This window comes from Ovis canadensis, chromosome 5 (genome assembly GCF_042477335.2).
Source record: "Ovis canadensis isolate MfBH-ARS-UI-01 breed Bighorn chromosome 5, ARS-UI_OviCan_v2, whole genome shotgun sequence".
NCBI lineage: Eukaryota > Metazoa > Chordata > Mammalia > Artiodactyla > Bovidae > Ovis > Ovis canadensis.
The window spans coordinates 75,979,876-76,002,167 of NC_091249.1; positions in this window are offsets into that span (position 1 = coordinate 75,979,876).

Sequence of the window (22,292 nt, forward strand, 5' to 3'; positions counted from 1 at the left end):
GGATCTTTTCCAATGAGTCCACTCTTCGCATGAGGTGGCCAAAGTATTGGAGTTTCAGCTTCAACATCAGTCCTTCCAATGGACACCCGGGACTGATCTTTAGGATGGACTGGTTGGATCTCCTTGCAGTCCAAGGGATTCTCAAGAGTCTTCTCCAACATCACAGTTCAAAAGCATCAATTCTTCGGCGCTCAGCTTTCTTCACAGTCCATCTCTCACATCTGTACATGACCACTGGAAAAATCATAGCCTTGACTAGACGGACCTTTGTTGGCAAAGTAATGTCTCTGCTTTTCAATATGCTGTCTAGGTTGGTCATAACTTTCCTTCCAAGGAGTAAGCATCTTTTAATTTCATGGCTACAGTCACCATTTGCAGTGATTTTGGAGCCCCCCAAAACAAAGTCTGACACTGTTTCCACTGTTTCCCCATCTACTTGCCATGAAGTGATGGGACCAGATGCCATGATCTTCATTTTCTGAATGCTGAGCTTTAAGCCAACTTTTCCACTCTCCTCTTTCACTTTCATCAAGAGGCTTTTTAGTTCCTCTTCACTTTCTGCCATAAGGGTGGTGTCATCTGCATATCTGAGGTTATTGATATTTCTCCCTGCAATCTTGATTCCAGCTTGTGCTTCTTCCAGCCCAGAGTTTCTCAGGATGTACTCTGCATAGAAGTTAAATAAGCAGGGTGACAATATACAGCCTTGACGTACTCCTTTTCCTATTTGGAACCAGTCTGTTGTTCCATGTCCAATTCTAACTATTCCTTCCTGACCTGCATATAGGTTTCTCAAGAGGCATACAGGTGGTCTGGTATTCCCATCTCTTTCAGAATTTTCCACAGTTTATTGTGATCCACACAGTCAAAGGCTTTGGCATAGTCAATAAAGCAGAAATAGAAGTTTTTCTGGAACTCTCTTGCTTTTTCGATGATCCAGCAGATGTTGGCAATTTGACCTCTAGTTCCTCTGCCTTTTCTAAAACCAGCTTGAATATCTGGAAGTTCACGGTTCACGTGTTGCTGAGGCCTGGCTTGGAGAATTTTGAGCATTACTTTACTAGTGTGTGAAATGAGTGTAATTGTGCAGTAGTGTGAGCATTCTTTGGCATTGCCTTTCTTTGGGATTGGAATGAAAACTGACCTTTTCCAGTCCTGTGGCCACTGCCGAGTTTTCCAAATTTGCTGGCATATTGGGTGCAGCACTTTCACAGCATCATGTTTCAGGATTTGAAAGAGCTCAACTGGAATTCCATCACCTCCACTAGTTTTGTTTGTAGTGATGCTTACTAAGGCCCACTTGACTTCACATTCCAGGATGTCTGGCTCTAGTATTGAAGGTTAAAAATCTTATCCTGCTGATGATAGATGAGGGAAGCTTTGTATTAAACATGTCATTATAATTTGCATGAATTTGGGTTTTTAAAAGTTACAGGATACAAAAACTGATAGGTAAAGAGAAGAAATCATTTAGAAGTGTATTAGAGAATATCAAGGTCTTAGAAACAAATCTAACAAAATATGTGAAAAGCTTAATAAAGAGAAAATATAAAACTTTATTAGAGACACATATTAAAGAATACCTAAATAATGAGATGCTTGATTGGGAGCCATATACCACATTCATGGATAGGAATTTTTAGTATCATAGAATCAGTTATAAACTTGTCTATAGCTTTAATGGATTTCCAATGAACATTACAGCAGGATTTTTTCCCCCCTCACAGAACTTGATAAAGATAATTCTAAAATTTACATGAGACAGTAAAGGGCTGACAATAGCCAGGACATTTCTGTAGAAGAAGAGCAGAAAAATATGTAAAACAATGTTCATAGCAGTAATACTAATAATGACAAAAACCTGGACATGGCCTAATGCCCATTTGAAAGTGTGTGTGAAATAATGGTGTCACATTCACAGAATTGAATCTTATACAATAGTCAAAACAATAAAGTACAGGGAAATGCACCGGAAGGATAAATCTTAGCAATTTAATATAAAAAGTTTTGAAAAGCAAGAATTTACATTTTCATCCAAATTGATAATCATTTTATAAAATGAAAATGCCTATAACAAAATACTTATAATGAATTAATGTAGATATTTAAAAGCTGTATAAAAAGGAAAACAAGCTGCTTAGAACACAAGGTTTAGAGTCATGCTTATCTCAGATAGCGGAAGAGAAACAGGATGAGATGGGGCTCATGCGGCTAGAGTAAATTATTAGTAAAAGTGCATTTTTCGTTTTGAGTGGTGGATTGGAGATACTAAATAGTATAGATTAAAATATATTAAAAATAACCAAATACAGGCCCTTTGGTCATTTTTAAATTGGATTATTATTATTTTTTGCTATTGAGTTTGTGAGTTCCTTATATATTTTGGATATTAACCCCTTATCAGATATATGGTTTGCAAATATCTCCACCCATTACTAAATAAACATTTTCCTGAAGAAGACATGCAAGTGGCCAGTATGTATATGAAAAGGCACTCAAATCACTAACCAGTAGGGAAACACAAAGTCAAAACCACAATGAACTATCACTTCACACATTAGAAGGGCTATCATGAAAAAATAAAAGAGACAACAGGTGTTGGTGAGGATGTGGAGAAAAGGCAACCTTTGTACACTGTTGGAGGGAATGTAAATTGGTACAGCTACTATGAAAAACAGTATGGAGGTCCTTCAAAAATTTAATAGAACTACCATATGATTCAGCATTTCTACTTCTGAGTAGGTATCCAAAGGAAGCAAAATCAGTATATCAAAGACTTACCTGTACTTTTGTGTTCATTACAGTGTTATTCAGAATAGCCAAGATACGGAAATAACCTAAGTGTCTGTTGATAGATAAATGGATAAAGAAAATGTGGTATGTACATACAATGGAATGTTCAGTTAAGTGGCTCAGTCCTGTCCAAATCTTTGTGACCACGTGGACTATAGCATGCCAGGCTTCCCTGTCCATCACCAACTCCCAGAGCTTGCTCAAAATCATGTACATTGAGTTGGTGATGCCATCCAAACATTTCATCCTCTGTTGTCCCCTTCACCTCCTGCCTTCAATTTTTCCCAGCATCAGGGTCTTTTCCAGTGAGTCAGTTCTTTGCATCAGTTGGCCAAAGTAGAGTTTCAGCTTCAGCATCAGTCCTTCCAATGAATATTCAGGACTGATTTCCTTTAGGATTGACTGATTTGACCTCCTTGCAGTCCAAGGGACTCTCAAGAGTCTTCTCCAACAGCACAGTTCAAAAGCATCAGTTCTTCAATACTCAGCTTTCTTTGGAGACCAACTCTCACATCCATACATGACTACTGGTAAAACCATAGCTTTGACTAGATGGACCTTTGTTGGCAAAGTAATGTCTCTGCTTTTTAATATGCTGTCTAGATTTGTCATAGCTTTTCTTCCAAGGAGCAAGCATCTTTTAATTTCATGACTGCAGTCACCATCTGCAGTGATTTTGGAGCCCCCCTTCCCCAATAAAGTCTGTAACTGTTTTAATTGTTTCCCCATTTATTTGCCATGAAGTGATGGGACCAGATGCCATGGACTTAGTTTTTTGAATGTTGAGTTTTAAGCCAACTTTTTCACTCTCCTCTTTCACTTTCATCAAGAGGCTCTTTAGTTCTTCACTTTCTGCCATAAGAGTGGTGTCATCTGCATATCTGAGGTTATTGGTCCTTTTCCTGGCAATCTTGATTGCAGCTTGTGCTTCATCCAGCCCAGTATTTCTCATGATGTACTCTGCATAAAGTTAAATAAGCAGGATGACAATATACAGCCTTGATGTATTCCTTTCCCAATTTGGAACCAGTCTGTTGTTCCATGTCCAGTTCTAACTGTTGCTTCAATAATAACAATAGTAAATGGAATGTTACTCAGTTATAAAAAAGAAGATTTTGCCATTTGCAACAACCTAGATGAACCTGGAAGATAAGCCTGATGGCAAAAGATAATAATGCATTTGTTGTTGTCTTTCAGTCGTACTTGACCCTTTGCCACCGCATGGACTGCAGCATGCCAGGCTTCCCTGTCCTTCACCATCTTGGAGCTTGCTCAAACTCATGTCCGTTAATTTGGTGATGCCATCCAACCATCTCATCCTCTGTTGTCCCCTTCTCCTCTTGCCTCAGTCTTTCCTAGCATCAGGGTCTTTTCCAGTGAGTCAGTTCTTCCCATCAGGTGGTCAGAGTATTGGAGCTTCAGCTTCAGCATCAGTCCTTTCAGTGAATACTGTCAATGACAAATTGGCACTTACCAAGATCATTGCCAATGACTGAAAAACAAGGGCATTTGCCATCTGCCTCTGTGGAGAATGAACCCTGAACCCTGCACTGTTGCAGCTGTTGACCTTTAACACTCCCTGAGAGAGTTCAGGGTGGAGAGAGACACTCTACTCCAGGGAATCTGGTGGGTCAGGTCTTTAGATAGATGTTTTAGGAACAGAGTTTATAATCTCAATCTTTGCATCTCCTCATATCTAGAAAAGCACTGAATCCCTTCTTGATGATATCAGATCCTGTGACTAGCAGAAAACCTTTTGTAAAATGAATGCTTAATGGTATTGAACTCCCCCCTGTCACCAAAATCTTATATATTGACCTTCCCCTATTGCCTCTTTGGAGCAGTCTCTGAGCTATCTGAGGTGCTGCTTCATATTGCCCCCAAATAAAACATAACTTGCCGCTCTCAAGCTATGCATCTTTTTAGTCGACAATACTCAGGGTTGATTTCCTTTAGGACTGACTGATTTGAACTCCTTGCAGTCCAAGGGACTCTCAAGAGTCTTCTAGATTGCCACAGTTCAAAAGCATCAATTCTTGACACTCAGCCTTCTTTATGGTCCAGTTTTCACATCCATACCTGACTACTGGAAAAACCATAGCTTTAACTAAATGGATCTTTGTTGGCAAAGTAATGTCTCTGCTTTTGAATACACTGTCTAGGTTTGTCATAACTTTCCTTCCAAGGAGCAATACTGCCTGATGTTTCTTATACATGGAGTCTGAAAAGAAAAAAAAGCCAGTTTCATAGAAATTGCAGAATAGTGGTGTCCAGGCGGTGAGGGTGGAGGGACAAGGGAAAATGGGAAGATGTAGGTCAAGGATATAAAATTTCAGTTATAGCAGAATAAATTCTGAGGATCTACTGTATAGCATGGTGAACATAGTTAACGAGGCAGTATTCTACATTTGAAATTTGCTGAGAGGATCATGCACATACACACTGAGTTAAGTATTGTCAACTAAAAGGTGCACAACGTGAGGGCTGCAGGTTAAGTTTTATTTGGGGGAAAATGAGGACTGAAGCCAGGGAGGCAGCACCTCCTAGGAGCTGGGAGCGATTGGCTCTGAGAGATTGCTCCAAAGATGTAATCGGGGAAGGTCAATATATAAGATTTCTGTGAAGGGGGAGTTCAATGCAATCAAGTGCCTGCTTTACAAGAGGTTTTCTGCTGCTCACGAGGAGCTGATGTCATCATGAGGGATTTAGTACTTTTTTAGATATGAGGAGATGCAAGGATTGGGATCACAAAATCTGTTCCTGAAAATATCCAACTATCTAAAGACCTGTCCTGAAGATATTAAAATGAGATGGCAACAGTACACAGAAGAACTAGGCAAAAAAGGGCTTCATGACCCAGATAATCACGGTGGTGTGATCACTCACCTAGAGCCAGACATCCTGGAATGTGAAGTTAAGTGGGCCTTAGGGAGCATCACTATGAACAAAGCTAGTGAAGGTGATAGAATTCCAGTTGAGCTATTTCAAATCCTAAAAGATGACATTGTTAAAGTGCTGTACTCAGTATGCCAGCAAATTTGGAAAACTCAGCAGTGGCCACAGGACTGGAAAAGGTCAGTTTTCATAGAATGTTCAAACTACCACACAGTTGTACTCATCGCACATGCTAGTAAAGTAATGCTCAAAATTTTCCAAGCCAGGATTCAATACTACATGAACTATGAAATTCCAGATGTACAAGCTGGATTTAGAAAAGACAGAGGAACCAGCGATCAAATTGCCAACATCTGCTGGATCATTGAAAAAGCAAGAGAGTTCCATAAAAACATCTACTTCTGATTTATTGACTACACCAAGGCCTTTGACTCTGTGGATCATGACAAGCTATGGAAAATTCAAGAGACGGGAATACTAGACCACCTGACCTCCCTCCTGAGAAATCTGTATCCAGGTCAGGAAGCAACAGTTAGAACAGGAAATGGAACAACAGACTGGTTCCAAATTGGGAAAGGAATACATCAAGGCTTTATATTGTCACCCTGCTTATTAAACTTATAGGCAGAGTACATCATGCAAAATGCCAGGCTGGATGAAGCACAAGCTAAAATCAAGATTGGTGGGAGGAATATCAATAACCTCAGACATGCAGATGACACCACCCTTATGGCAGAAAGTGAAGAACTAAAGAGCCTCTTGATGAAAGTGAAAGAGAAGATTGAAAAAGTTGGCTTAAAACTCAACATTCAGAAAACAAAGATCATGGCATCTGGTCCCATCACTTCATGCCAAATAGATGGGGAAAGAGATGAAACAGTGAGAGGCTTTATGTTTTTGGGCTCCAAATTCACTGCAGATGGTGACTGCAGCCATGAAATTAAAAGACAATTACTCCTTGGAAAGAAAGTTATGACCATCTTAGACAGCATATTAAAAAGCAGAGGCATTATTTTACCAACAAAGGTCTGTCTAGTCAAAGCTATGGTTTTTTCAGTAGTCATATATGGATGTAAGAGTTGAACTATAAGGAATGTTGAGCATTGAAGAATTTATGCTTTTGAAGTGGTGTTGGAGAAGACTCTTGAGAATCTCTTGGACTGCAAGGAGATCCAATCAGTCTCTCCTAAAGGACATTAGTCCTGATTGTTCATTGGAAGGACTGATGCTGAAGCTGAAACTCCCAATACTTTGGCCACCTGATGCAAAGAACTGACTCATTGGAAACGACCCTGATGCTGGGAAAGACTGAAGGTGGAAGGAGAAGGGGATGACATAGGATGAGATGGCATCACCGGATGGCATCACCAACTTGATGGACATGAGTTTGTGTAAGCTCTGGGAGTTGGTGATGGACAGGGAAGCCTGGCATGCTGTAGTCCATGTGGTCGCAAAGTCAGACAGGACTGAACGGCTGAACTGAACTGAAGGACCTGTCCCACCTGCTTCCCTAGAGCACAGAGTACCTCACTCCACCTTGAACTCCCTCAGGGGTTGTGAGGGTCCTCAGCTGCAGCAGCACAGGGTTCAGTCTCCAGGGAGGCAGATGAGAATGCAGTTGTTGTTCAGTCACTGATAATGCTCTTGGCAAGTGCCAGTTTGTAGTTGACAGTATACAAGATGATGAGTGTATTAATTATCTTGATTGAGATAATCATTTCATAATACAATGAACGTATATATAAAATCATCTTGTTTTTATTTAAGCTATACATGTAGTTGCATTTCTCAATTATTCTTCAATCAAAGTTGAAAAAAATTATCAAACACATAGAAGCAAGCCAATGATGAATTCAAGATTTATGATTAATGTCAGCCTGTGCACTTAAGGTCCAACTAGCCAACCAAGCCAACCTTAATAAGTATTGTTCAACTTAGGTAATCTGCCCTTCCACTGAGGAAAATATGCTGGCCTTTGGCAAAGTTATGAGATTCGGTAGGTTTATCTTTGTTGCCTGTCCACTGGCAGAGCTTGTGCCTCTTTTTAGCTATTTCATAGGGTATGGAATGATTGACATCAGTAGTTGCACAGATTTTAGTCTTCCAAATAAATTCTTTGTTTTTAAGAGGAAAAAACCAAGGGTAAGAGAGGTTATATGGCAATAAGATACAATCAAGAATTTAAATAACAATATATATTGGGATAAGAATATAAATTATATGACCCTTTGAATGACTTTATTTACTTATTTTTCAACCAATCATCAAGTTTTAAATCATTGATGGACCAGCAGTAGGTTTGTACAAGGAACTGAGTGCTAGAAAAGGGTAGGTCACTCATGTACCCATCAAATGCTTGGTGAGCAGCCCTGTGTGCCAGGTACTACACAAGCACCAGGGAAATGTCAACAAGAGACATGCAGTATTTGTATGTGGGGGGAGGTTGTTGTTGTTGTTTGGTTGCTCAGTGGTGTCCGACTCTGTGACCCTATGGACTGTAGCTCGGCAGGCGTCCCTGTCCTTCAACATCTCCTGGAGCTTGCTCAAACTCATGTCCATTGAGTCGGTGATGCCATCCAACCATCTCATCCTCTGTCATCTCATTCTCCTCCTGCCTTCAATCTTTCCCAGCATCAGGGTCTTTTTCGATGAGTCACTTCTTTGCATCAGGTGACCAAAATATTGGAGCTTCCTCTTCAGCATCAGTCCTTCTAATGAATATTCAGGGTTGATTCCTTTAGGATGGACTTGTTTGATCTCCTTGTTGTCCAAGAGACTATGAGATTCCTGAAAAAACTGGGAATAGAACTGCCATATGACCCAGCAATCATACTATCAGGAATACACCCTGAGGAAACCAGAATTGAAAGAGACAAATATACCCTCATGTTCATTGCAGCACTATTTACAGTAGCTAGGACACGAAAGAAACCTAGATATTCACTGGCAGATGAACGGAGAGGGAAATTGTGGTACATATACACAATGGAACATTACTCAGCTATAAAAAGGAATGCATTTGAAGCAGTTCTAATGAGGTGGATGAACCTGGAGCCTGTTATACAGTGTGAAGTAAGTCAGAAGGAGAAAGACAAGCACTGTATATTGACACACACATATATATGGAAATTATAAAGATGGCACCAATGATCCTATATGCAGGGCCGCAAAGGAGACAAAGATGCAAAAACGGGACTTTTGGACTCAGTGAGAGAAGGTGAGGGTGGGATGATTGGAGAGAATGCCATTGAAACATGTCCACTACCATATATAAAATAGATGACCAATGCAAGTTCGATGCATGAAGCAGGGCACCAAATCTAGTGATCTGGAACGACCCAGAGAGATAGGGTGGGGAAGGGGGTGAGGGGGGTGTTGAGGATGGGGGCAACACATTTATACTTGTGGCAAATTATTGTTGACGTATGGCAAAAACCATCACAATATTGTAAAATAAGTATCCTCCAATTAAAATGAATGCATTAAAAACAGTTTTCTTTGTTTGAAGGCATCATTTCCTTGGAGCTCAACCTTTTTTATTGTTTAGTTCTCACATCTATACATGACTACTGGAAAAAACATAGCTTTGACTATGCAGACCTTTGTTGGCAAAGTAATGTCTTTGCTTTTTTAATACACCGTCTAGGTTTATCATAGCTTGTCTTCAAAGTAGCAAGTGCCTTTTAATTTCATGGCTGCAAATACCATTTACAGTGATTTTGGAACCCAAGAAAATAAAGTCTGCTACTGTTTTCCTATCTATTTGCCATTAAGTGTTTGGTCACCTGATGCAAAGAACTGACTCCTTGAAAAAGACCCTGATGCTTGGAAAGATTGAAGGCAGGAGGAGAAGAGGACAACAGAGGATGAGATGGTTGAATGGCATTACCAACTCAATCGACATGAGTTTGAACAATCTCCAGGAGTTGGTGATGGACAGGAAAGCCTGGCATGCTGCAGTCCATGGGATCTCAAAGAGTTGGACACAGCTAAGTGACTGAATTGAACATTCATTTTTTGAATGTTGAGTTTTGAGCCAGCTTTTTCACTCTCCTCTTTCACCTTCATCAAGAGGCTCTTTCATTCTTCTTTACTTTCTGCCATAAGGGTGGTGTCATCTGCATATTTGGGGTTATTGATATTTCTCCCGACAATCTTAATTCCAGTTTGTGCTTCTTCCAGCCCAGCATTTCTCATGATGTACTCTGCATATAAGTTAAATAAGCAGGGTGACAATACACAGCTTTCAGGTACTCCTTTCCCAATTTGGAACCAGTCTGTTGTTCCATGTCTGGTTCTAACTGTTGCTTCTTGGCCTCCATACAGTTTTTTTTTTTTTTTCCAGGAGGTAGGTCAGGTGGTCTGGTATTCCCATCTCTTTAAGAATTTGCCATACTTTGTTGTGATCAACACAGTCAAAGGCTTTAGGGTATTCAATGAAGCAGAAGTAGACATTTTTCTGAAATTCTCTTGCTTTTTCTATCACCCAACAGATATTGGCAATTTGATCTCTGGTTCCTCTGCCTTTTCTAAATCCACCTTGTACATCTGGAACTTCTCAGTCCACATACAGTTGAACCCTAACCCTAACTTTTGTGCATTACCTTGCTAGCATATGAAATGAGTGCAATTGTGCAATAGTTTGAACATTCTTTGGCATTGTCCTTCTTTGGAATTGAAATGAAAACTGATCTTTTCCAGTCCTGTGGCCACTGCTGAGGTTTCCAGATTTGCTGGCATATTGAATGCAGCACGTTCACAGCATCATCTTTTAGGATTTGAAACAGCTCAGCTGGAATTCCATCTCCTCCTCTAGCTTTGTTTGTAGTGGTGCTTCCTAAAGCCCACTTGACTTCACACTGCAGGATGTCTGGCTCTAGGTGACTGATTCTACCATCATGGTTATCTGGGTCATTAGGATCTTTTTTTTGTATAGTTTTTCTGTGTATTCTTGCCACCTCTTCTTAATATTTTCTGCTTCTGTTTGGTCCACACCATTTCTGTTCTTGATTGTGTCCATCTTTGCATGAAATGTTCACTTGGTATCTCTAATCTTCTTGAAGAGATCTGTAGTCTTTCCCATTCTATTGTTTTCCTCTATTTCTTTGGACTGATCACTCAAGAAGGCTTTCTTAGCTCTCCTTGCTATTCTTCAGAACTCTGCATTCAGATGGGTATATCTTTTCTCCTTTGCTTTTAGCTTCTCTTCTTTCCTCATAGGAGGTCTATTTGTAAGGCTTCCTCAGACAACCACTTTGCCTTCTTTCATTTCTTTTTCTTGAGGATGGTTTTGATTACCACCTCCTGTACAATGTTACAGACCTCTGTCCATAGTTCTGCAGACACTCTATTTATTAGATCTATCCCTTTGAATCTGTTTATCACTTCCACTGTATAATCATAAGGGATTTGAATTAGGTCATACCTGAACAGTGGGAAGAGATTGATTAATTACTTAGCTGAAAGTTTCAACACAAGCACTATCAAACATGATAGGATATATATTTCTTCTCCCTTTCTCCCCATAGTGTAAAGCAGGTGATAAGATTTAGGAGCACACTGTTCAATGGAGATTGAGACGTTCCTTTCTTCATGATCTTCATTAAAACATGATAGCTGTCTTCTAAAAGAGAGAAGTCCAAAGTATGCCAAGCTTGTACTGCAATGTTTTTAGTTTATCTGTTTCTAGGTTCCATCAGATTAGAGAGGGAAAAGTAAGTCAGGTTTCATTTGGTAGAAGGACCCTGATAAATGATTTTCTCATTTGTAACTGAGAAAGGCCTCAGAGGGAGGAGGTATCCTGGGGTAGTATGAGGATTGTTTTTGTTTAGCCTCTAAGTTGTGTCCGACTCTTTGAGGCCTACTGGACTGTAGCCTGCCAGGCTCCTCTGTCCTTGGGATTTTCCAGGCAAGAATACAGAGTGGCTTGCCGTTTCCTTCTCCTAGGGATCTTCCTAACCCAGGGATCAAACTGCATCTCCTGCATTGGCAGGTGGATTCTGTACCACTGAGCCCCCAGGAAAGCCCCAGTCTGGGAATAGCTCTAATTAATTATGAGAAGGATGGTAGACTGACTTGCTGTAACAGTTACATGTATCAGCTTGGCTGAATACTGGACTATTTAGTCAAATACTGATCTAGGTGTTACTATGAAGATATTCATAGATGTGGTTAACATCTACATTCAGTCAGCTTTAAGGAAAAGAAGGTACCTTTGGTAAGGTGGGTGGGCTTCAGAGCAAAACCACATTTCCAGGAGAGGAAGAAGCTCTGTCTCAAGCTGCAACCCAACTCCTGCTTGAGTTTCCAGCCTGCTGGCTGGCCCTACAGACGAAAGATATGTTAGTCTCAACAATTGTGTGAGCCAAATCCTTTAAAATAAGTATTTTTATGCACATACACACATGCCCCATTGATTCTGTTTCTCTGGAAAAGCTGACTGATACTCCTGCCTAGCAAAGTAAAAGAGCACTAGAAACTGGGGTTGACTTTGCTCTTTACCAGTTAGGTGAACTTGGCCAGTCTATAGTCGCTTAGGGCAGGGAATCCATTTCCTTTACTGGTTCTTTCCCTTGGCACTTATGTAGTCGTGGGCATACAGTGGAGCTCAGTTGAGTGTTTGGTGGGTGAATGAATTGTCTGCCATTTTATGGGTCTCAGTTTTGATTTCTGTAAGAAATGAGGAGGCTGGTCTAACTAAATTCTCCAAGGCTCTTCTATAAATGTAGTCTGACAATTAAGAGACTGAGGTCTGGATTTAGGCATAATGGGTTTGGATCCTAGTCTTACCACTTAGTGACCTTGAGTGAGCTACTTTGGCTAGTCTGGGTTTCAGGTTCCTCATCTGCAGAATGGGAGTTTTGACAGCGCCTCTACCATTAGACTCATGGTGAGGATTGGATGAGGTGGTGCTTAGATCTGAGTGCTATGCCTGAAAACAAATCACATCACTAGGTATTAGCTACTGTCACCACCACCACCAACATCATCATCTACCCGTGTGATTCACTATCTCTTAGGCATCTTTCTCTAGGGCCCTGATTCTCTGGAGAATGCTCTGGCTGGAGAACAGAGGTAGAAGAGGTTTGCATACAAAACTACCAGAAGTTAGAAGTTGAATCAGAGGGCCATGTTCAGGCTGAGAAGCACACAGCAGCCCAAGAATGTTGGTACTCAGTGTCTCATGAGTTGAGAGGTAAATTCTGGTAGTGTTGGATTTTTTATAAACCTCTCCCTATAGACGGGATTCAATTCACTGTGTGACTGGCCCCCAGCCTGCAAGTATGTGAAAGCTTGTATGAAGAGGAGTCAGAGTGATCTTACAGAAGAGATTGTTTGAATTGAATTTGCAGAGCACATACAACTAGTCTCACAGTCTCAGGGCAAGTCTCACTGTGGTCCCTTGCCATTTCTACAGGAAGTAGAGAACCCGAGTGTTACAGAGCAAGTCGGTGGATCAGCCTGAACTTGACTCTGCAGACTCCAAGATGGACTTTGCTTTGTCCAATCTTTGCTGCTAGAGTCAGGAGCTGCAAGGCTGGGCCTTCTCTGTCTTTATGGATAAGCCCTAGGAAGGCAAAATGACATGGAGGATCCAGGAGCTGGAGGTTTTCTTTCTGGTTGCATGTTCAGGCCACTCAGGGTGGTTGTTCTCTTGCTCTCTGTACATGCCCTGCTCAACCAGTGTTTGCTTCTGGTTGAGTGCCTTCACCTACACCCATGACTGACCTTCCTACATACTTGCCATGGGCCTCAGTTAATGATGGTTTTTATCAAAGGGGCGCGGCCCCTGCAAGTTTCCCTGAGCCACGTGTATGTGATAGTCACTCAGTCGTGTCCAACTCTTTGTGACCCCAGCATGGACTGTAGCCCACCAGGCTTCTCCATCTGTGGGATTCTTCAGGCAAGAATACTGGAATGGGTTACCTTTTCCTTCTCTGGGAAACCTTCCTGACCCAGGGACTGAACTCGGGTCTCCCACATTGCAAGCAGATTTTTTTACTGTCTGAGCTACCAGGGAGTCCACCCATGAGCCAACCTGATGTCAGTTCCCCCTATAACCGGCAATCCCCCTTTCCCATGCCCCAGTGAAGACAGAGGCCAAGTCCTGCCCATTGTCTGCCACACACGGTAGAGTGTCACTTCAGGACCTTGCTTCAGATGTAGAACCACCCACCACCCCACCCCCCAAACCATTAAACCACTGATATCTCTGTTGCTGACTCTGGGCTCTTTCTTCAGTCTTGAAGTTGGTCAGGTGTGGGTCTTATAGGCATTTGCGGTGCAGTCCAGCTTTGACTATTCCCATTAGCTAATCCTGTCCCAACTCTGGGTCTCAGGTTTCTTACCTGTTTTCCCAGGAAATGAGAGTAAATGATCTGTAAATTTCCTTCTTGCTGCAAAAGTCTAAGCTGTTGGGTGACACATGTGCCCTGATACTCTAAGTGCTTTTATTATGTTGTTTTGTTTCATTCTCATAACAGATTGACAGGTATATGTATTACTTCCCTTGCACAGGTAAGTAACTGAGGTTTAAGGAGTTAAATGAATTGCCTGAGGTCACAGGGCTAATTAGTGACAGGGATGGGTTTCAAACCCAAATTTCTATGATTCCCAAATCTATGTTTATTAATATAGTCTCTCCAAATGATTTGTCTAACAGAGTTGTGACAAACTCTGGATCAGGGTTGCCTGTGACATTGAGGCTAAAGCATTATTAATTCTGTTTATTTTCCCTGGAGCCCATCCTGCTGTGTCCCAGTATACTCAAACTTTCTTTCTGGCTAAGACATATGGAGGGCAGGAGCTCGTGTGAGTCTTTTCAACAGCAGAGACATTGGTGCTTCCTGTTGTTTACCTGGTTGGTCTGGGCCACAGCCAAGTATGCTGCCCAAGACATTTGGCAGACTAACCTCAGGTTCAGTTAGATGTGCAAAGAGTAAGTAAATAGCTCAGTGGGCAACGTGACAAGGTCAGCCTTGTGGACTCAGCCCTTGTCTGTATTGTACCCTGAGCAATGGGCTTTGGGATTAAATGGAGTTGAGGGCATGCTGGGTCATATGTAGGAGCTGGAACTCAGGTTGCTTTCTGATCTATGAAGTGAATCATGTGGGCATCAGGGTTCCAGGGATTTCCCACAAGGAGACACTGAACACTATTCCAAGGGGAGGACCATAAAAATCTGTGTAGACTTGATACTAAGTCAGAATACAGTGTGGGAACCAGGTATCTAATTCTCCCAAAAGGCCACTGCCGTCTCAACCAGCTGCATACTGTGTATTACGTTGTCCTATTATATTGCCTTCACATTACCTAACATCACTAATATTTGATTCTCTGGAAAAGACCCTGATGCTGGGAAAGATTGAGGGCAAGAAGAGAAGTCAACAGAGGATGAGATGATTGGATGGCATCACTGGCTCAACGGACATGAGTCTGAGCAAACTCCAGGAGCTGGTGAGGGATAGGGAGGCCTGGCATGCTACAATTCATGGGGTCACAGAAAGTCAGACACAACTGAGCGACTGAGCAGCATTACCTGGTATTAATTTGCCCATTTGTTCATTTGCTTATTTATTGTCTCTCTGACCAGAATGTAAGCATTCAGAGCAAGAAACTTAATCTGTTTTGTTCAGTGTTGTATCATCAGCTTCTAGAATAGTTGGTTCAATATACATTTGTCAAGCAAGCAAACAAATGAAAAACAATTCTTTCTCTAGGGGACATCTGAAAGGCACCAGGCAACTGGTGGAGATGGACATTCGTTTTGTTCTTTTTCTTGGCCCCTGACCAAACACCTTTCTAGATCATGAGATTATAGGGAAAAGGAAAAGTTTGGTTAAAAAAGGACTATGGTCTCTCTCTGATCTAAGCTTTAGCACACTATGATTTGCCTTCTAAAATCTCCCTTCTGATGTTCAGTTCAGTTCAGTTCAGTTCAGTTGCTCAGTTGTGTCTGACTCTTTGTGACCCCATGAACTGCAGCACACCAGGCCTCCTTGTCCATCATCAACTCCTGGAGTCCACCCAAACCCATGTCCCTTGAGTCGGTGATGCCATCCAACCATCTCATCCTCTGTCGTCCCCTTCTCCTCCTGCCTTCAATCCTTCCCAGCATCAGGGTCTTTTCAAATGAATCAGCTTCTGATGTCAGTTGTGATTTTATATGATTAAAGTTATAGGTTTTTGGAATTAATAAAGAGTAGCTAGAGAAAAGAAGGTTACACTACTTAAGTGGTATTTTAAAAATAAGTGTGGATGGTTTTATGAGCCCCCTTTCCTCCCTCTGCAATATCTGGAACGTAAAACAACCAACCTTGAGGTTAGGGTTCAGAAACTTGGGCTCTAGTCTTGTTTATGTCACTAGCTCTCTAGGTGAACTTGGGGAGCTTACTGTACCTTTCTGGATCTTAGTTAATAGTCATCCCATAAATATATGTTAAGACCTTACTAAATGATGTGTGTCAGTCTAGATGATGGGGATACATCTATGGGAGGATTCAGTCTTTACCCTCTTTGAGTTTACCTGGCCAGAGTAGGGAGAGGGGTAGAATAGACAGTAGAAATGTAAAGAAATAAGAACATGTAAGATAGTGGTAAGTGCTACAGAATAAAAATATAGACAATAGATAGAGAAAGATACAGATGGATGGATGGGTAGAAATGGAATGAAGGAGGAGGGGTAAGACAGGGAGGGAGGAAGAAAGAGAGAGAAAGAAAGAAAAGCAAACCAAGATAAGAGATTATATGGATTGAATAGGGAGTAGGTGAGAGAATGCCTCTTCATGAAATCAACATAAAAGCTCTGAGAACTAAGTGACAAGAAGAAGTCAGCCAGAAAGTCTGGAAGATTTTCCCAGGCAAGTCCAAAGGTTTGAAGGAAGAATAAATTCCATTTATTTTAGGGACGAAAGGAGATGCACTGTAGCTGATGCATAGTGAGTAGGAGGAGGGAGGAAGGCAAAGGATGAAGTTGGAGAGACTGGATTAGATCAACCAAGGCCTCCAGATAAGCGGTTTCAGTTGTTTTCTTGTGCCCTGGAAAGTGATCCATCTTTTATCTGATTGATTCCTTCTTTAAAAAAAAAAAATCATTCCTCCTTTTTTGTTTAAAACAAAACAAAACAAAGCAAAAAACATCTTTTAACTATGGAGCATCCCAGGGCCCAGTCTGTGGACTGACCTCTCCTTTTCCTCTCCTGGCTCTCTTCCCAGGAGATCTCACCTAGTTTCTTGACTTTAAATACTATCCATATGATCTTTTTACCCCTGATTTTATACTTGTAGAGTGGACCTCTCCTCTGCATTGTAGACCTGTATGTACAATCAACTACTCAGTGGCTCCACTTCAGTGTCTAAAAGGAAACTTAAACTTAACATTCAAATCTGAATTCCTGACCATCTCCTACTGTCCCTCAAGTCTGCTTTGCCCATAGTCTCATCTCTGTGAAGGGTGAATCTACTTGTCCAGTTTCTTGAGTAGCCTTGATGCCCCAAGCCCCAGACATCCACTCTGTTAGCAAATGCTGATGGTTCTGCCTTCCAATTCTTGATCGCTACACACATTGCCTCCTCTTAGTCCATCTCTTGCACAAATCTCTTACCTGATCTTCCTGATTTGACCTCCTTCACTGTATTTGTAACTGACTCAATGGACATGAGTTTGAGTGAACTCCAGGAGTTGGTGATGGACAGGGAGGCCTGGCGTGCTGCAATTCATGGGGTCGCAAAGAGTCGGACACGACTGAGCGACTGAACTGAACTGACTGAACCCGGGTGTATTTGCAAAAGTATAGATTAGGTCCTATCATTCTTAACCAGTACCCTCCAAGTTCTCCCCATCTCACTCAGGGAAAGGTCAAAGTCCTCAGGATGGCTTACATGGTCCTACATGGCCTGGCCTCATGTCCCCTTCCTGAGCTCCCCTCTCGCTGCTCTCTTCTGCTCACCCTGCTCCAGCCACGCTGGCTTCTTCCTGTTTGTGGAACATGCCAGGCCTGCTCCTGCTTCCAGACTTTAGCCCTGACCGTTACCTCCATCTGCAGAGCTTTCTACAGATGTCCACGTGGCTCATCTTCTCACTTGCCCAGCTCTGTGCTCAGTTGCTATCTTCCCCTTAAGACTATTCCTTCCCAACTACCCATATGAAGATTGTATTCCCACATTCCCCATTACTTGTTTATTGTCTGCCTTCCTAAGTAGGACGTGCGTTCCCAAGGGTAGGCAGGTCTTTTCGGTTTGTTCACTTTACTACATTCCTAACAGCTTGGACAGGACACCATAAATGCTGACTGCTGGATGAAGGAGAGGGTTTTGAGGAGGCAAGTGAAGTGATGTATTTTACAAAGATCATTTGGTTGTTGTATGACAAGTGTATTAGGGGAGGGTGGGAAGAAACTGGGATATCTCTTAGTGGCTATTGTAGGAATGAAGGCATGAAACCATGGTAGCTTATTCTAAGATGCTTCGGGGAAGCTGCTGAGAAATGGACAGTCTTGGGATATATTTTGGAAGAGCTGATAGTATTTGCTGATGAATTAAATGTAGACTGATGGTGCCAGAGCAAGGATGACTCAGGTTTTTTACCTGAGCAACTGGAGAGATGGTGGTACCCTTATCCATGATGAGGAAGATTGAAGGGAGGGCTGGATTTTATTCATGATTTATTTATTTGAAGATAGATTAAGGGTTCTTTTGGAGAAATATTCAAAGTCCCTTTATTTATTAAGTTATTTGTTTGGATTCAATACCTATATGAATCTAGAGCTCATGAGTGAGATCCAGGCTGGAGATATAAATCTAGGAACATGAGCATGTTTAAAATAAAGGAAATTGGAGGAATATGCCATCCTGTCCTCTGGAAAAGTTCTTAGGAGAGAGGCTAGAGGGGTAGGGAGAAAGTAAAACGCATCCAAGTATTTAAATAGTAAAGCAAGAAACAGAGAAATGGTCCTGTCAACCACAGTCAACCAGGAACTTATCTATAGAGCACCAGTAATACATCCTGGACTCTGCCCAGAGCTGGTATTCCTAGAGTAAGTTAGATGGACTTGATCCTTCCCTTCAGGGCCTTGTGGGCTTAGATTCACCTGCTTCCTCCTAGTTCAAGAGCTATCAGGGCGTAAGGGACAAGAAGATTCTGTCATTTATTTTGATAGGATGAATGGACTTTCCCCCCGACCCTGTGCTGTTAGAGAATTCTGACAATTAATTTTGGAATGTCCAAAATTTACCTCGGCATAGATGCATATGGGTATGCAATGCTTCTAGCCAGGGTGAAGGGTGCATTCAAGTAATGGAATGATGATGTCCCTGGGCTATCTGAGTCTCTCTTTGGTCAAGGCTGTGGTACAAAGTAGTTGTCCTTTATTTCTAACTCTCTGTGATAAAGAGGAGCAAACATTTGTTGAACCCTTGTGTACATTATTTACTTAACATTTACTTACATTATTATTTTTTCTTTTTCAATTACCTACCTTATTTAACCCTCCCTTTGATGTATGAACTAGGTGGCATTATCCCCATTTTGCAGCCCAGAAAATCGAGATTGAGAGGCTTAGTTAATCTTGCAACATCAAAATAGTGAGGCATTGGACGATTCAGTACCCTCCCTGAAGTCTGACAGGAAACCCTGTGTTCTTTCACCTCTGAGGCCCACAGGAACACAAAATAAACTTTGTGTTCTTTTCAGGTTATAGCAAATATTTAAATTCAGTTGACTTTTCCTTCCCCAGCTGCCTTTCCTTGGGCTAAACATCTTCAGTTCTTTCACCTAAGCTGTGTGACGTGTTAACTGTTAAAGTACTTGGCAGGGTGCCTGGCACATAGTAAGTGCTTAACAACTGCCAGTTAATGTGATTATGCCACTTGACAGCTAAGGAAATAGAGTCTCAGAGAGGGAAAGGGACTTTCCTAGTGCCCCACACCTATTCGTCTGCTCCGCTTCTAAGTGCTAGGCATATTCTACTCTCATAAGTGTTTCTTTCTTAAATGCCATAAAGTATAAAGCCTTTCCTCTCTCCTCCCTGATTCAGACCTCTAGACCTCTGTTAACGTGGCCTCGTTTGTCTTAGAATTCAGAGAACTCTCCCTGTACCCAAGGCTTGTGTCTCCTCTTTGCTTTAGCGCAGCAGTTCATTTTTCCATTCAGTTTCTGAAACTGGAGCTGGCTGCTTGGCAGAATTTAATCAGAAGATTGTGTAAGCATGGCAAGAGGCTGCCCAAATCCATAACTATAATGAAAGAATGGGTGACAGGAGAATTGAATTAAAAGGCAGCTCACTTTGCGAAGGGTGAAATTCCAACCCCCACCTCCTCTTCGCATCTCACTCTTCACCTGTGAGAAGAGGAACCCACACTGACGGTAGAAACATGGCGGGAGGTTAGCACTGAGTGACCCCAGGGAATTTCACTTAACCCCAAAAAGTTTATTTTAGTCATTGGCTGCACCATGCAGCATGTGAGATCTTAGTTCCCCAACCAGGGGTTGAACCCACACCCCCCTGCAGTGGAAGGACAGAGTCTTAACTGCCAGACCACCAAGGAAGACCCCTTCTTCACCCAGGGAATTTCTACAGCAAGGGAGTTAATTAGATATGTGGAATATATCTTGAGTGGTAGTCTCTGGAAGAAGAGAGATGAGCATTAGAGTCAGCTTATAGAGAAGTGGAATCGAGAATGAGTTATGTCCCACACTCCCTGAGAAGAACCCTAACTCTTCTCTGTGTTTCCCCCACCCCACCCTCACCACTACTCTGGTGCCAGAGATCTATCCAGTGGGCAGTCATTGCTTTAGCTTCACAACCACAGTGATACATGTATATATATGTAGGAGCATAAGGGTAAGCATACATTTAGGAGCATGAAGTGATTTTTCACATCTGTTTTCTGTGAACTGCACAGATATGTGAGGGGTTCACAGCAAGAAGGGTTGATCCAGTACAGGAGATCGGAGCTAAAGTTTGGAGTCAAGAGGACCAACTTGCTATGGGGGCCTTGCCATGGAATTAAATCTCTCCAAGTGTTGGTTTTGTTACCATAAATTAGGTATAATGATACACGTAGCCTGGAGCTTTGGTGAGGATTAAATGACATGATACAAGTCACAGTGCTGGGAGGCATTAAGCACTGTTTGTGTTTGCTATTATTATTGTCACCCCCATTTGACGGATGAGGAAACTGACAATCTGCTTCAGAAAGGGACTTGCCCGAGGCTGCCAGAGCTGGATGGGAGCCCAGGTCTCCTGACTTCCTGCCAGCTCTGCCTGCACCAGCCCACTGAGTAGCCTCGATTCATCTCCTTTCACGGCAAGGACAGTGTCATCAGGGCGAGAAGCTGTCAGGTGAGAAGAGGAAAGCCTTTCTGTTTTTTCCCTAAACCAGCTTTTACTTCAGGGTCATTAAGATGCTGCCACGGTTTGTAGGGTTTGTTGGAGTTTCTAAGTATCTTTTAATTGCTAAAGCATTGCTTGAGGCTCCGAGGCAAAGGTGTTTGGGTTTCTTTCTTTGTTTTAAACAAGATGCAAAAACAAACTAGGAGGAACAAGATGTTCTGTGAAGACGTTGAACTGGCTGGGTGCTGAGGTCCTTTGAGCATTGACATCTTATGAGTCTTCCTGCTCATCTGTCTGTGACTTCCCACGATAAACCTGGTGGGACCTCAATAAGTGCCCATGGCCAAGTTTCTAACACTGTGTCCCCAAACTACCCAGGGAAGAAAGTGATCTTGGGGCCAGATAGCAAGTTGGCTTTTGGACTAGGCTCACTGCTCAGTGTGGTCCTTCAAGATGACAGAGACAGCCTGGAGTGGTTTGACCAAGATCACAGAGTGAAAGTAACAGAGGAAGCTAGAACTCAGGTCCCCGGATTCTCGGGGAATGTGCGGTGTGCTGCACCACACGAATGCCCAGGAACTCTCAGAATCCTTGTACATGAATGCGTGTGTGTGTGGGTGTCAGGGGTACTGCTTTGGAACTGGGAGAACAATGTCACCCTGTGTGTTATCTCTTGCTCCCCTCTCTAACACACTGTGTTCCAGGGAATGCAGTATTTGGTAGCATCAATGGCAGCCTTGGGATAGGATCGGTGTTCTTAAGAGACGGGCCACAGTCTGAGGCTTGCATACACAGAGGTGGGGCATCTCTGTCCCATCGCCTGGGAACTTATCTTCCCGAATGCGGTCCCTGGACTGACAGCAGCAGCAACCCTGAGAGCTTGTCAGAAATGTAGCATCTTGGGCCCAAGTCTGGACCCACTGACTGAGAATGTACATTTTAAAAGGATGCCATGATGATTCATAGGCGTGCTAAAAGTCTGAGCAGCAGACTGGGAGATGGTGGTGACTCACAAGCTGACTTGTAGTTTGCCAACCTCCGGTATAAATGGGTGAAAACAATGAGTTTGTTTCACAAGTAGCTTTAATTAAGAGTTAAAAATTTCTCAGGGCACCATGTTGAGAAATGTTACTGGACCTGTCCTGATCAATTAGTGGTTTCTGCTACAGGTGTGGGAAGGGCAATTGGGTCCTGTGGTCTTGGTACTGGCCATCACTAAACTAGACTGCACCAGAGTGGTCTTTTGTCTCTAGAATTCTCCTTCTTTAATGC